General features: G+C 37.8%; 1 long non-coding RNA gene across 1 annotated transcript in view; it reads right to left on the reverse strand.

Moving 5' to 3' along the window:
* The window catches only part of LOC307057293, a 60,372-nt gene extending 47,788 nt beyond the window's left edge, over positions 1-12,584 (reverse strand). The window contains exon 1 of the long non-coding RNA XR_013811052.1: positions 12,535-12,584. This is a non-coding gene — a long non-coding RNA (uncharacterized lncRNA). The remainder of the gene's footprint in view (positions 1-12,534) is intronic.
* Positions 12,585-14,766: the final 2,182 nt, after the last annotated feature.

Here is a 14,766-nt window from a genome sequence, read left to right on the forward strand (position 1 = left end):
AGGCACAGAGAGTCCCGTACAGGATAAATCCAAGGAGAAATATGCCAAGACACATATTAATCAAACTGTCAAAAATTGAATACAAAGAAAACATATTAAAAGCAGCAAGGGAAAAACAACAAATAACACACAAGGGAATCCCCATAAGGTTAACAGCTGATCTTTCAGCAGAAACTCTGCAAGCCAGAAGGGACTGGCAAGACATATGTAAAGTGATGAAGGAGAAAAACCTGCAACCAACATTGCTCTACCCAGCAAGGATCTCATTCAGATTTGATGGAGAAATTAAAACCTTTACAGACAAGCAAAAGCTGAGAGAGTTCAGCACCACTAAACCAGCTTTACAACAAATGCTAAAGGAACGTCTCTAGGCAAGAAACACAAGAGAAGGAAAAGACCTACAATAACAAACCCAAAACAATTAAGAAAATGGGAATAGGAACATACATATTGATAATTACCTTAAATGTAAATGGACTAAATGCTCCCACCAAAAGAAACAGATTGGCTGAATGGATACAAAAACAGACCCATATATATGCTGTCTACAGGAGACCCGCTTCAGACCTAGAGACACATACAGACAGAAAGTGAGGGGATGGAAAAAGATATTCCATGCAAATGGAAACCAAAAGAAAGCTGGAGTAGCAATTCTCATATCAGACAAAATAGACTTTAAAATAAAGACTACTAGAAGAGACAAAGAAGGACACTACATAATGATCAAGGGATCGATCCAAGAAGAAGATATAACAATTGTAAATATTTATGCACCCAACATAGGAGCACCTCAATACATAAGGCAAATACTAACAGCCATAAAAGGGGAAATCGACAGTAACACATTCATAGTAGGGGACGTTAACACCCCATTTTCACCAATGGACAGATCATCCAAAATGAAAAAAAATAAGGAAACACAAGCTTTAAATGACACATTAAACAACATGGACCTAATTGATATTTATAGGACATTCCATCCAAAAACAACAGAATACACATTTTTCTCAAGTGCTCATGGAACATTCTCCAGGATAGATCATATCTTGGGTCACAAATCAAGCCTTGGTAAATTTAAGAAAATTGAAATCGTATCAAGTATCTTTTCCGACCACAACGCTATGAGACTAGATATCAATTACAGGAAAAGATCTGTAAAAATTACAAACACAAGGAGGCTAAACAATACACTACTTAATAATGAAGTGATCACTCAAGAAATCAAAGAGGAAATTTTAAAAAACCTAGAAACAAATGACAATGGAGACACAATGACCCAAAACCTATGGGATGGAGCAAAAGCAGTTCTAAGAGGGAAGTTTATAGCAATACAATCCTACCTTAAGAAACAGGAAACATCTAGAATAAACAACCTAACCTTGCACCTAAAGCAATTAAAGAAAGAAGAACAAAAAAACCCCAAAGTTAGCAGAAGGAAAGAAATCATAAAAATCAGATCAGAAATAAATGAAAATGAAATGAAGGAAACAATAGCAAAGATCAATAAAACTAAAAGCTGGTTCTTTGAGAAGATAAACAAAATTGAAAAAGCATTAGCCAGACTCATCGAGAAAAAAAGGAAGAAGACTCAAATCAATAGGATTAGAAATGAAAAAGGAGAAGTAACAACTGACACTGCAGAAATACAAAAGATCATGAGAGATTACTACAAGCACCTCTATGCTAATAAAATGGACAACCTGGAAGAAATGGACAAATTCTTAGAAATGCACAACCTGCCAAGACTGAATCAGGAAGAAATAGAAAATATGAACAGACCAATCACAAGCACTGAAATTGAAACTGTGATTAAAAATCTTCCAACAGACAAAAGCCCAGGACCAGATGGCTTCACAGGAGAATTCTATCGAAGATTTAGAGAAGAGCTAACACCTGTCCTTCTCAAACTCTTCTAAAATACAGCAGAGGGAGGAACACTCCCAAACTCATTCTACGTGGCCACCATCACCTTGATACCAAAACCAGGCAAGGATGTCACAAAGAAAGAAAACTACAGGCCAATATCACTGATGAACATAGATGCAAAAATCCTCAACAAAATACTAGCAAACAGAATCCAACAGCACATTAAAAGGATCATACAACATAATGAAGTGGAGTTTATCCCAGGAATGCAAGCATTCTTCAGTATACGCAAATCAGTCAACGTGATACACCATATTAACAAATTGAAGGAGAAAAACCATATGATCATCTCAATAGATGCAGAGAAAGCTTTCGACAAAATTCAACACCCATTTATGATAAAAACCCTGCAGAAAGTAGGTATAAAGGGAACTTTCCTCAACATAATAAAGGCCATGTATGACAAACCCACAGCCAACATTGTCCTCAATGGTGAAAAACTGAAAGCATTTCCACTAAGATCAGGAAAAGGACAAGGTTGCCCACTCTCACGACTCTTATTCAACTTAGTTTTGGAAGTTTTAGCCACAGCAATCAGAGAAAAAAAGGAAATAAAAGGAATCCAAATCGGAAAAGAAGAAGTAAAGCTGTCACTGTTTGCAGATGACATGATACTCTACACAGAGAGTCCTAAAGATGCTACCAGAAAAATACTAGAGCTAATCAATGAATTTGGTAAAGTAGCTGGATACAAAATTAATGCACAGAAATCTCTCGCATTCCTATACACTAATGATGAAAATTCTGAAAGCGAAATCAAGAAAACACTCCCATTTACCACTGCAACAAAAAGAATAAAATAGGTAGGAATAAACCTACCTAAGGAGACAAAAGACCTGTATGCAGAAAACTATAAGACACTGATGAAAGAAATTAAAGATGATACAAGTAGATGGAGAGATATACCATGTTCTTGGATTGGAAGAATCAACATTGTGAAAATGACTCTACTACCCAAAGCAATCTACAGATTCAATGCAATCCCTATCAAACTACCAATGGCATTTTTCACAGAGCTCGAACAAAAAATTCACAATTTGTATGGAAACACAAAAGACCCTGAATAGCCAAAGCAATCTTGAGAACGAAAAACGGAGCTGGAGGAATCAGGCTCCCTGACTTCAGACTATACTACAAAGCTAAAGTAATCAAGACAGTATGGTACTGGCACAAAAACAGAAAGAGAGATCAATGGAACAGGATAGAAAGCCCAGAGATAAACCCACGCACATATGGTCACCTTATCTTTGATAAAGGAGGCAGGAATGTACAGTGGAGAAAGGACAGCCTCTTCAATAAGTGGTGCTGGGAAAACTGGACAGGTATATGCAAAAGTATGAGATTAGATCACTCCCTAACACTATACACAAAAATAAGCTCAAAATGGATAAAGACCTAAATGTAAGGCCAGAAACTATCAAACTCTTAGAGGAAAACATAGGCAGAACACTCTATGACATAAATCACAGCAAGATCCTTTTTGGCCCACCTCCTAGAGAAATGGAAATAAAAACAAAAATAAATAAATGGGACCTAATGAAACTTCAAAGCTTTTGCACAGCAAAGGAAACCATAAACAAGACCAAAAGACAACCCTCAGAATGGGAGAAAATATTTGCAAATGAAGCAACTGACAAAGGAGTAATCTCCAAAATTTATAAGCAGCTCATGCAGCTCAGTAACAACAACAAAAAACCCAATCCAAAAATGGGCAGAAGACCTAAATAGACATTTCTCCAAAGAAGATATACAGACTGCCAACAAACACATGAAAGAATGCTCAACATCATTAATCATTAGAGAAATGCAAGTCAAAACTACAGTGAGATATCATCTCACACCACTCAGAATGGCCATCATCAAAAAATCTAGAAACAATAAATGCTGGAGAGGGTGTGGAGAAAAGGGAACATTCTTGCACTGCTGGTGGGAATGTGAATTGGTACAGCCACTATGGAGAACAGTATGGATATTCCTTAAAAAAGTACAAATAGAACTACCATATGATCCAGCAATCCCACTACTGGGCATATACCCTGAGAAAACCATAATTCAAAAAGAGTCATGTACCAAAATGTTCATTGCAGCTCTACTTACAATAGCCGAGAGATGGAAACAACCTAAGTGTCCATCATCGGATGAATGGATAAAGAAGATGTGGCACATATATACAATGGAATATTACCCAGCCATAAAAAGAAACGAAATTGAGCTATTTGTAATGAGGTGGATAGACCTGGAGTCTGTCATACAGAGTGAAGTAAGTCAGAAAGAGAAAGACAAATACCGTATGCTAACACATATATATGGAATTTAAGAAAAAAAATGTCATGAAGAACCTAGGGGTAAGACGGGAATAAAGACACAGACCTACTAGAGAATAGAGTTGATGATATGGGGAGGGGGAAGGGTAAGCTGTGACAAAGCGAGAGAGAGGCATGGACATATATACACTACCAAAGGTAAGGTAGATAGCTAGGGGGAAGCAGCCGCATAGCACAGGGAGATCAGCTCAGTACTTTGCGACCGCCTGGAGGGGTGGGATAGAGAGGGTGGGAGGAAGGGAGACGCAAGAGGGAAGAGATATGGGAACATATGTATATGTATAACTGATTCACTTTGTTATAAAGCAGAAACTAACACACCATTGTAAAGCAATTATACTCCAATAAAGATGTAGAGAAAAAAAAAGATTAGCCTAAAATGCTCAACCACTAGATCAAATGGAACCTGAGGGATGATGATGCTGATCTTTTCTCTTTTTTTAAAAATAATATAATGTATATCTTATCCATTAGAATTTATTATTTTTATTAATAAACTTTTATTTTATTAAAATATTTTAGAAATATTGAGATAATATGACAATGTTCTACTAGAAAAATATTGCCTCAAAAAGTCTTTATTTACTGCTAATTTTTTGTTTCTTCCTATGAAATTTATATAAAACTGATGCTTTCATCTTTTCTAGATAGAGTTAAATAACATGTTCAAAAAATCTTTCACATCTGGGGGACTCTACATTCTCTTTTTTAATTTTTATTTTATATTGTAGTATAGTTGATTTACAGTGTGTTAGTTTCAGGTGTACAGCAAAGTTATTTAGTTATACATGTACAATATATCTATTCTTTTTCAGATTCTTTCTGACCCTTGTGACTTCAATCAACTAAAGCTTAGACTCTGTCAACCTTTGCCTCAAATCTATGCTGAACTCTCCTGCTCAAGTCCCTTCATGAATATGCATGTACCCTTAGCTTAAAAATTCCCCAATTTTGCTGTTGGGGAGACACTACTTTGGGAAAGCTCTCCGGTGTTCTCCTTACTTGCTGCAAGTAATAAATCTTCGCTCTCCCGATTTTCGGCTTGGTTGTGTCTTTTGGCTTGACACCCACCAAGAGGTGAACCCATTTTCAGGTTAACACTTGGATATTCTGTTTTTTTGGGTTTTTTTAAGTCTTTGTTCTCTTTGATTTTTAGTTCTCAAGGGTTCTACTGATATATCCTCTAGCTCAGAGATTCTCTCCTCAGCCATATATCCAGTCTATTAATAAATTCATGAAAGACATTCTTCATCTGTGTTACAGCGTTTTCTATTTCTAGCACTTCTTTTTGGTTCTTTCTTAGGATTTCCATGTCTCTTCTTACACTGCCCAGCTGTTTTTGCATGCTGACTACTTTATCCATTAGAGTCTTTAGCATATTATCATAGTTGTTTTAAATTCCTGTACTGATAATTCCAGCATCTCTGCTATGTCTGGTTCTGATGCTTGCTCTGTCTCTTCAAATTATGTTTTTCACCTTTTGGTATGCCTTGTAATTTTTTTCTTGAAAGCCAGACACAATATACTGAGTAAAAGGAACTGCCATAAATAGGCCTTTATTAATGTAGTGGTAAGGCATGGGGGGATGGGAAGCATTCTACAGTCCTATGATTAGGTCTCAGTCTTTTAGTGAGCTTATTCCTCTGGACTATGAGTTTCACAAGAGTTTCTTGGTTTTTTTCTATCCCCTTAGGTGGAACAAAATGGCTAGAGTTGGTTATTTCTCTTCCCAAGGTTACTTAGGCTCTGATAATACCTCAGCAGGTTAGGCTGTAATTAACTAGTTTCCCCTGAGGGCAGGGTTTGTTAAGAATAGAATGCAAGAGGGAGGGGATATGGGATATATGTATGCATATGGCTGATTCACTTTGTTATACAGCAGAAACTAATACAACGTTGTAAAGCAATTATACTCCAATAAAGATGTTTAAAAAAAATAAAGAATGGATACTTGTAAGAAAAAAAAAAAAAAGAGTAGAATGCTGTCCTGTATTTCAAAATGGTTCCTTTTCCTCTCTCCTTGCCAGAAGCTTTTCTTTGATATTTACTGTGGAAATCTGGTTGAGCTCCTGGAGGTAAACCTCTTAGAGTTGTCCACACTGAGCCTCCAGCAATTCATCAATTACAGTTCCGGTTTTCCTACCTGGCCCTGTTTCCTGTGGTGATTTGAGTTCTTGAGTCTCTCCTCCCATAAACCACAACTCCCTGTATTCAAATGCCTGTCTGTTTCTCCAGTCTTGGGGGTAGAGGTTTGCCTCTGTTCTTCCCTCTCTTATGGATCCAAAAAGAGTTATTGATTTTTCAGTCTGTTCAGCTTTTTACTTGTTGTTAAGGTAGATGGAGGACTTCCAGGCTCATGTGAGAGTGGAAACTGAACCACTATTCCTTGATTTTTAACAGAAATACATGTTCCCATTCTTAAGGACTGGAGACCTGAGTCATTTGTTTTTTTATAAATAAAGGTAATTAACTCATTCATCTGCAGGAGGTGATGGAATGCTAAGTTCATTTTTTTTTTAATTCAGGAAAAAGGGGAAATGTTTTCTTACTACTACTTAAAAATTTTATAATTCTATCTGTATTCTAAAAATCAACTTCACATTCTATTTGTCTTAAAAGGAATTTTTTTCATCTACCTTATATTAATAATTTTTGTTCATTTCTTTTCCACGACACATTCTTTTCTTGCATAAAATAAGTTAGGAATGGGACTTCCCTGGTGGTCCAGTGGTTAAGAATCCGCCTTCCAGTGCAGCGGATGCAGGTTCAATCCCTCGTTGAGGAACTAAGATCCCACATGCTGTGGGGTAACTAAGCCTACGCGCTGCAAATATTGAGCCCGCATACTCTAGCGCCCATGCACCACAGTAGTTGCCCACGTGTGGCAACTACTGAGCCTGTGTGCTCTGGAGCCCACCCGCCACATCTAGGGAGCTCATGCGCTGCTACTACTGAGCCCACGCGCTCTAGAGCCTGCGTGCCACAACTAGAGAGAAGCCTGCACACTGCAACAAGAGATCCCATGTGCTGCAACGAAGATCCTGCGTGCCACAACTAAGACCTGACACAGCCAAATTTAAAAAAAGTAATAGTAAGTTAGGAGTATTGCAAAGATAGTCTGTGCCAATTTTGCTGTGAACAAAGCTTAAATTCCAAATGTGGTTCTGATAGCAAGAAAAATCTCTAAATAGGGCAACACTTCTATCAATGTCTAAGAGTTGCTTTTCTCCTACTTTGGTTCATTTAGAAGTGTTGTAGTAATATTTACTTTTTTGTATACAATTTTCTTTCAATAAAGAGAAGAAATGGTAATAGTTTCTACGTGGCTTTCTTCCAAGCACAGGTAAGACTAAATACTAACATTTTCCTTTCTGGACATTGTCAACAAGAATTATTTAAATTTAACATTAAGTTCTTTTCCCAAACTTTTTAGATACATATTTTCATCTACTCAATTAATTTTTAATGCTGTACTTTGATTAATGTCTTATTTCTTCACATAAAAAGTTATTAATAAGGCCTATTAAAATCCTGATATACAACTTCACAAAAATAATTGTATTTTAGAAGTATTCTAGCAAGCTGTATTACTATGACTAGTAATAAAATTAAGGTATCAGAAAAACATTTGATTTTCAAACAACCTAAGGAAATAAAGTCTAACAAAATGGTAATATCAATTTATTTATAAGACTGTTAAAAGACATAAAGGAAACCAAATATTCATTAAAATTATATTTTATATTTTCATTCAAATCCCATGACACTAATATGCAAACACATGCCCCAAACTTTGAATTCAAGTAACTATTTGAGATAAAGTTCATAAGATTTAAAAATATCTTACTAAATGGACTTGAAAACAATGAAACAATCACTTTCCTGAGAAAAGCCTTCCCACAAATTTAGGCAAAATTAACAGTATGCAAACAAAACAAAAAAAGTACTGAATTAATATCTTCTAAAAACTGAATTAAAATATAATTAATTAAAGTACAGAGTTCTTAGCTTTGAAGGGAATATTCAAACCACAACAAAATCAACAACCACCACCACATTTGTGTAATGTGCTAAAGCTAAGAATTACAAACATTAAACCTACATGAAAGATTTAAAGCACATCACCATTTTCATACCTTTTATGATGACATAATAGAGAAAAATGTAGGATTTCTTCTATATTGTCCATGGTACAAAGAGCCAACTTATCAAGAGTGACTAAGGCTCCATGGTAGAAAACTTAGCTTGGACTCTGGGATAGAGAACAGGGTGGTTTAAGAAACTGAATAGTATGTATGTGTGTAGGTATATAGTTTTTAAAAAAATTATTATGATATACAAAAGTATTGATGAGATGTTTCTAGATAACTGAAGTATATTCAATGGTTTTAGCAAACTGCTGAGAAAAGGAAACAAGAATAGTGGGAAAAGAAATTAAGATAATTCTTAGGCAGTTTGGTAGTATAACATGCACTGTATAATGCAAAGCTGGTTAAGTATATTGGGTGATTCTGAAGGAAATAGTTACCATTCCTTATAATTGAATAGGTAGGTGACAGAAATGCAGAACAGTATTGATATATGAAAAAGGTTCAAAAGGGATCAAAACAATATTTAGAACTATAAACTATAGTTCTGAATAGTTCTGTTTAGTTTATAGTTCTGAATAGTTCTGTTTTCAAAATAGAAAATCCAGAAATAAATCCAGTAGAAATCTGAAAAGTCAATGTATAACAAAAGTAGTCTTTCTAATCACAAAGAATAGATTATTTAAGAAATGCTACTGGCAAAACTGGCTATCCACTGAGAAGAAAATAAAATTAGATCCTATTATCTTATTCCATATACAAACATTAATTTGAGTTTAATTAAACATAGTCTAGAAAAATCTAGGATATTACATGATACAATCTAGGGATAGGTAATATTTTTTAAGCTAAGCTACAAACCCAAAAGTTATAAAAGAAATCACAGACACATTTTACCATATGAATATATCTATAGCAAAAGATAATAAATGGCAAGTCAACAGACAGATGATAGAGTTGAAAAAACACTGTGAAGGAAGGACAGAGTAGTAATATCTATGACATCAAAAAGAAAGGATAGGACTTCCCTGGTGGCACAGTGGTTAAGAATCCGCCTGTCAATGCAGGGTTCGAGTCCTGGTCTGGGAAGATCCCACATGCCACAGAGCAACTAAGCCCATGTGCCACAACTACTGAGCCTGTGCTCTAGAGCCTGTGAGCCATAACTACTGAGCCCGTGTGCCACAACTACTGAAGCCCTCACGCCTAGAGCCTGTGCTCCACAAGAGAAGCCACAACAGTGAGAAGCCTGTGCACCGCAACGAAGAGTAGCCCCCGCTCACTGCAACTAAAGAAAGCCCGGGCACAGCAACGAAGACCCAACACAGCCAAAAATAAATAAATAAATAAATTTATTTTAAAAAAAGAAACGAAAGGATAAACAATCAATATAAATAGGGATTTAGAGAAAAAGGTACTTTTTGATTGAAAAATTAAGATGAATATGCACATTGAAATTTGATGCTGTTTTATAAAATAAATGGTAAAAAAATCTCTATATGAGTACTTCTCTGTGTGTGTGTGTTAAATAACTATTCCTTCAACATTGTATGACTGCAGAAAAAAATGCAGAAGGATACTCACTAATTTTTCAAGAATGTTTATGGAGTAGTAGATATGGGTAAGAGAGCCAAATTAAAAAGGAAATTATAAGGGAAGAAAAGAGAAAAAAAAGAAAAGAAAAAGGGGGAAAAAAGCAAAAGAACCATCCTATACTAAAATAACTAGTATGTACGATGTAATCACATACATACATTGTTATAAAATTGTACACAAATGTAGACATGAAAAAAAATTAAGATTAAAAAGGACATTGCGGGCTTCCCTGGTGGCGCAGTGGTTGAGAGTCCACCTGCCGATGCAGGGGACGCGGGTTCGTGCCCCGGTCTGGGAGGATCCCACATGCCGCGGAGCGGCTGGGCCTGTGACCCATGGCCGCTGAGCCTGCGCGTCCGGAGCCTGTGCTCCGCAACGGGAGAGGCCACAACAGTGAGAGGCCCGCGTACCGCAAAAAAAAAAAAAAAAAAAAAAAAGGACGTTGCAACCAAACTTGCCAGAGGGCATATCCAAGGAATTCATATCAGTATTTAGATGCTCTTCTGCTTGTATTCTCACAAAATATAGCCCAAAGTGGCCATTGGAGGCCGAGCATAGTCCTTGATTATTATCAATCTGAAGTTGTTACGTATGTGTTCGGCTTGACAGCATTAAAGGAACAGGGGTCACTTCAATCTGGTTTTATGGTTTATTCCAGAGGTCAACAAACTTTCTATGAAAAAACCAAATAGTAAATATTTTAGGTTTTCTGGGCCGTATCATCTATATCACAGCTACTCATCTCTGCCGCTGTAGGCAAAAGCAGTAATAGATTTCGATGGTTAATTCTGTGGTTAAATTGGGGAGGCCAGAGTATCGAGTTATTTAATCATATGCTAATTTAGGCATTGTAGTGAAGATATTTTGTATAGTAATTGTAGATAGATAGGTAGACAGGTAGATAGATAGTTAGGTACCACATACTATTGGTTCTGTTTCTGTGGAGAACCCTGACATACACAGATAAGACTACATAAATTAATGGACCTGGCTGTGTTCCAATAAAACTATTTACAGTAACAGGTAGTGGATCACATTTGGCCTTGTACCATAGTTTTCCAACCTTTAGTACTATCGATAATAAAAGATAGTTGCTTTTATTAAAAACTCCATGTTTCAGGCAGTGTGAAAGGTGTTTCACACATGGATTCCAAGTGCTCCATAAGCTAAGAATTGTTCCTGACCAGGCCAGATGTTCTGGAGCAGCAATGTGAGCTGGAGTGATTTTCCTAGAACCAGTGAGATCTAGACCATAGCTTAAGTGTAAGAAAGAGTTTCTCAGAGAAGGCTTCAAGATGGTATTCTTTTTATTTGTTTTTATATTGTTTTACCTATTGGCTTTAGGGATTGAAAGTTATTGCAACTTTCAACAGAAGTGAACCAACAGCATGTCTTGGATGCTCACTTATTAAATGGGGCACCTTTCAATTGAACTTGATAAGGGGAAAATTAAAATTCACTAAATCAGGGGTTTATTATTTTTGGAATAAAAAGAATTTTTTACATCAAAGATTTAAAGCAAAGGACCTTTTAAGTAACATATTCCTTTGAAGACAGTCTTCAATCTATAGCTATTTTTCAATAATAAGTACCATATACCTAAAGTTATCTATAAATTTAAATAGTAGAACCTCAATTTGGTTTATGCCACAAGGTTCCCTTCTCAGAGATTAATAAAACTCCCATTTAAGAAGAATTGGCATCCTTTGTTTTCAACTTAGGGACCCCCCCCCAATAAGCACTCTTATTTCATCCCAGGTATTACCTTCTGTTCCTCAAAAGTTTAAGAAATAACCTACATTTAAAATAATTTGATTTACAAAAAGCAAATATAATCACATCTTTTCAAGATCACATCATTTATGCAAAGTGGAGAATAACTATAAAATCACCCTTACCATAGAGAAGCTTCTTGGAAGGTTAGGTTGTGAATGTTAAAATGTGGGGAAAACAGGAACTTTGAAATTCAATATCTGAAAGAGAATTCTAACCTATCAGGTAGTTGAAGAGATACTTAAGCGTAAGAGTAAAAGGTTGTTATGATCATGGCCAAATGACAGACAAATTTATAAAATAAAAGGGGATAAATTAATAATAGTAAAGAAGACCTTAATTTAGAGAAGCCAAGTTCGAAAATGGAAACTAATGGGTTGGTGTGGCAAGTGGTGAACAAAGATATTTAGATACAAAAAGGTATGTCAGAGTTGGTCATAAGCATAAAAAGTTCAGCAAATGAAGGTCAAGTGGGGGAACTCTGTGCAAAAAAAAAGGCAACTGCGGGGTCTAAATTGGTCAGAACAGTTCTAATTTCAAATAATTTGCCATCAAATCATTGGTCCTGATTTTAAGTTCAGAAAATATAGTCACTATCATACCTATTTGTATCTGCAATCTGTTATCAAACTGTCTTTAACGTAGAAAATCTTAATATTTGCTGATAATGATAATTATCTGGAACTCAAATCAGAGAAAGTACATTTAAAAACAATATCAACTAATAATTCTTAAAAAAATACTTATTAGTGGTCTTTATTTACTAGCATCAACAAGAAACTGATTTGGAAGTTCTGTTTAGCATAGGAAATTGGTGCCACACTCACCTCTGCTGATATCAGCGTTGGGTGGGGATGAAGCAACAATCTGCCAAAATCTGAACCATCCTTGCCGGGTTTGGGGTTTCTGTAGAGAAGTTACCTCTACCAAGTCTGACTGCCATAGCTCAGGAAAACAGTGCAGTCATTCCTCCTAGCGTACAATGTACTTCAGCAGAAGATATTTAAGGGACCTATGTAATAAGCCCCAGGAAGATAATATTAGTAGTGGTTTAGACAAGGAATGTAATAGCTAACAATTATGGAATGCTTATTAGGTTCCAGGAACTGATGCATTATCTCATTTAATCCTTTCAACAACCTTGTGGGTTATGGGTATTCTTATTAACTCCATTTTACAGGAAACCTGGGCTTGGCAAGGTTAAAGAATTGCTCAAGACAACAAAGGTAGTAAGAGGCTGGGCTGGGATCTGAACCCATGCAGTCTGGTGTTTCAGGGCGTGTATACCCATAACCACAATGCTACAGGTAGGTACACTCAAACAGGCTGGGGGGAAAAAATCAGTTTTCTATACAGGGTAAATTAATTTTCTCAAACTTAATCTCTGTTCACTTTATCCCACACCAGATAGTTAATCTTCAACTCACATTTTTAAAAGTTATACTGGCATTTATGTGCCAACTTTAAATAATAATGATCTTTAATATTTTACAATTTACAATAGTGAAGCATGGACAGTCCGTTAGTCCCCAAGACAGAGCGAAATAGAGATGATACTGATAGTGCACACCCTCCAAGTGAAATAACAAAGAAATACACATAAACTTCATACTTCATTTATTGAAATTATTTGGATCCAATGAATTGCTTAAACAACCCAATAAAACAGGTCAGTTTACAAATCAAGTGTCATCAGTATGCCTCCAAGTTTCAATAACTTATCTTCACCGGTGAAAAACTTATATGTCTGATACATTATTCAAAACCCACATATCACCTAAATCCACAGAAACTGTGGCTTTTTCCTCTAACCTACTCCCTTTTATTCACTAGTATTCATTTACATCTTCGTTCACCACCTTTATAGCTCTTTGAAGGTTTCGTTTCATTCTCATCAGACCATTTACCTCACAATTTTCCTCCCTGTTTCTAAATGGATCCATTTTTACTGAAAAATCTGTAGCTACACTACCAAAGATTAGTATCACGATTTAAAAGACATGACTGCAAAAGTACACCACCACCAACACCGAATTACCGCAAGGAACGAAAGGTCCCAGACAAATGAGCTCCAGCCTTTAAAGGGGAGAGCTCGCTGCTACCACCTAGGGCGGGCAGGGAATAGGAGGAGGGGAGGTCGGAAAGGCAGTGTTTGATTCAAGTCAATAAACGTTCACTGCGCCACTCACCAAGCGCAAAAAAAAAAAAAAAAAAAAAAAAAAAAAAAAAAAAAAAAAAGATGGTCGGTATTTCGAGCAGTGGGCCTTGCAGGTTTGCCGGAGAGGGCAAGAGACTGTGGCGCGGACTTGGACGCTGGGGAGCGGCAGGGCTGGATCTGAGCCCTTCACCAGGCACGCGACGGCGGCCAACCACGGCCGGGCCTCCAGCGCCCCGCTCCCGAGGCCCGCACACTCGCCGGCCCAGCCACCAGCCCGACGGCCGACCAGCCGCAGCCGCTTACCGGTGGCGCCTCGCTGCCTCCCCGGAGGCAGCCCTTCAACGGTTTCCGCAGTCAGAGCACCACCCCGCGGTGGGGTACGTTGAGCCCGCCCGCAGCTCTCGGATCCGCTCAGCTCCACCACTCTCGCGAGAGGTCGGAGGAGTCCGCGAAGTGGAGGAAGGAGAAGGGAGGGGCATTTAACGGTGGTGGCTGGTTCTGCGCCGGATCCGGGAGTCGGGCGGACGCCATTGTGCTTCGCGGCCGACTCTTCTGCCTCTGTTAGAGGCCTCGAACTCCGAGGAGGAAGGCGGCGGTGTGATCGCTGGAAGCGGGAAGCGCCCTGTTCAGTGCCAGCTCTGGAGCAGAGGTAATAAGCTGCGGAGCTCGGGCTTCTCCCTCTCGGGGAGGGTGTTCTAAAGGCCGCGGGTGGGGGAGGGGAGGAAACCAAGTGCTGGCCTGGGGACGCCGAGGCCGCCTCCTTCCTCTCAGAATCGGGGCGGAGGAGCTTGATCCGGGACCGCGGGTACTAAGGGGAACCGGGCACAGGCCTCCTCTGCCGGTGGCCTTTCGTCCCGTGTTGGAGTTTGTGACGGGTGGAGGGGGCAGGCTGTGCGTCTTC

This window comes from Hyperoodon ampullatus (assembly GCF_949752795.1).
Source record: "Hyperoodon ampullatus genome assembly, chromosome: 8".
In the NCBI taxonomy this organism is placed as follows: domain Eukaryota; kingdom Metazoa; phylum Chordata; class Mammalia; order Artiodactyla; family Ziphiidae; genus Hyperoodon; species Hyperoodon ampullatus.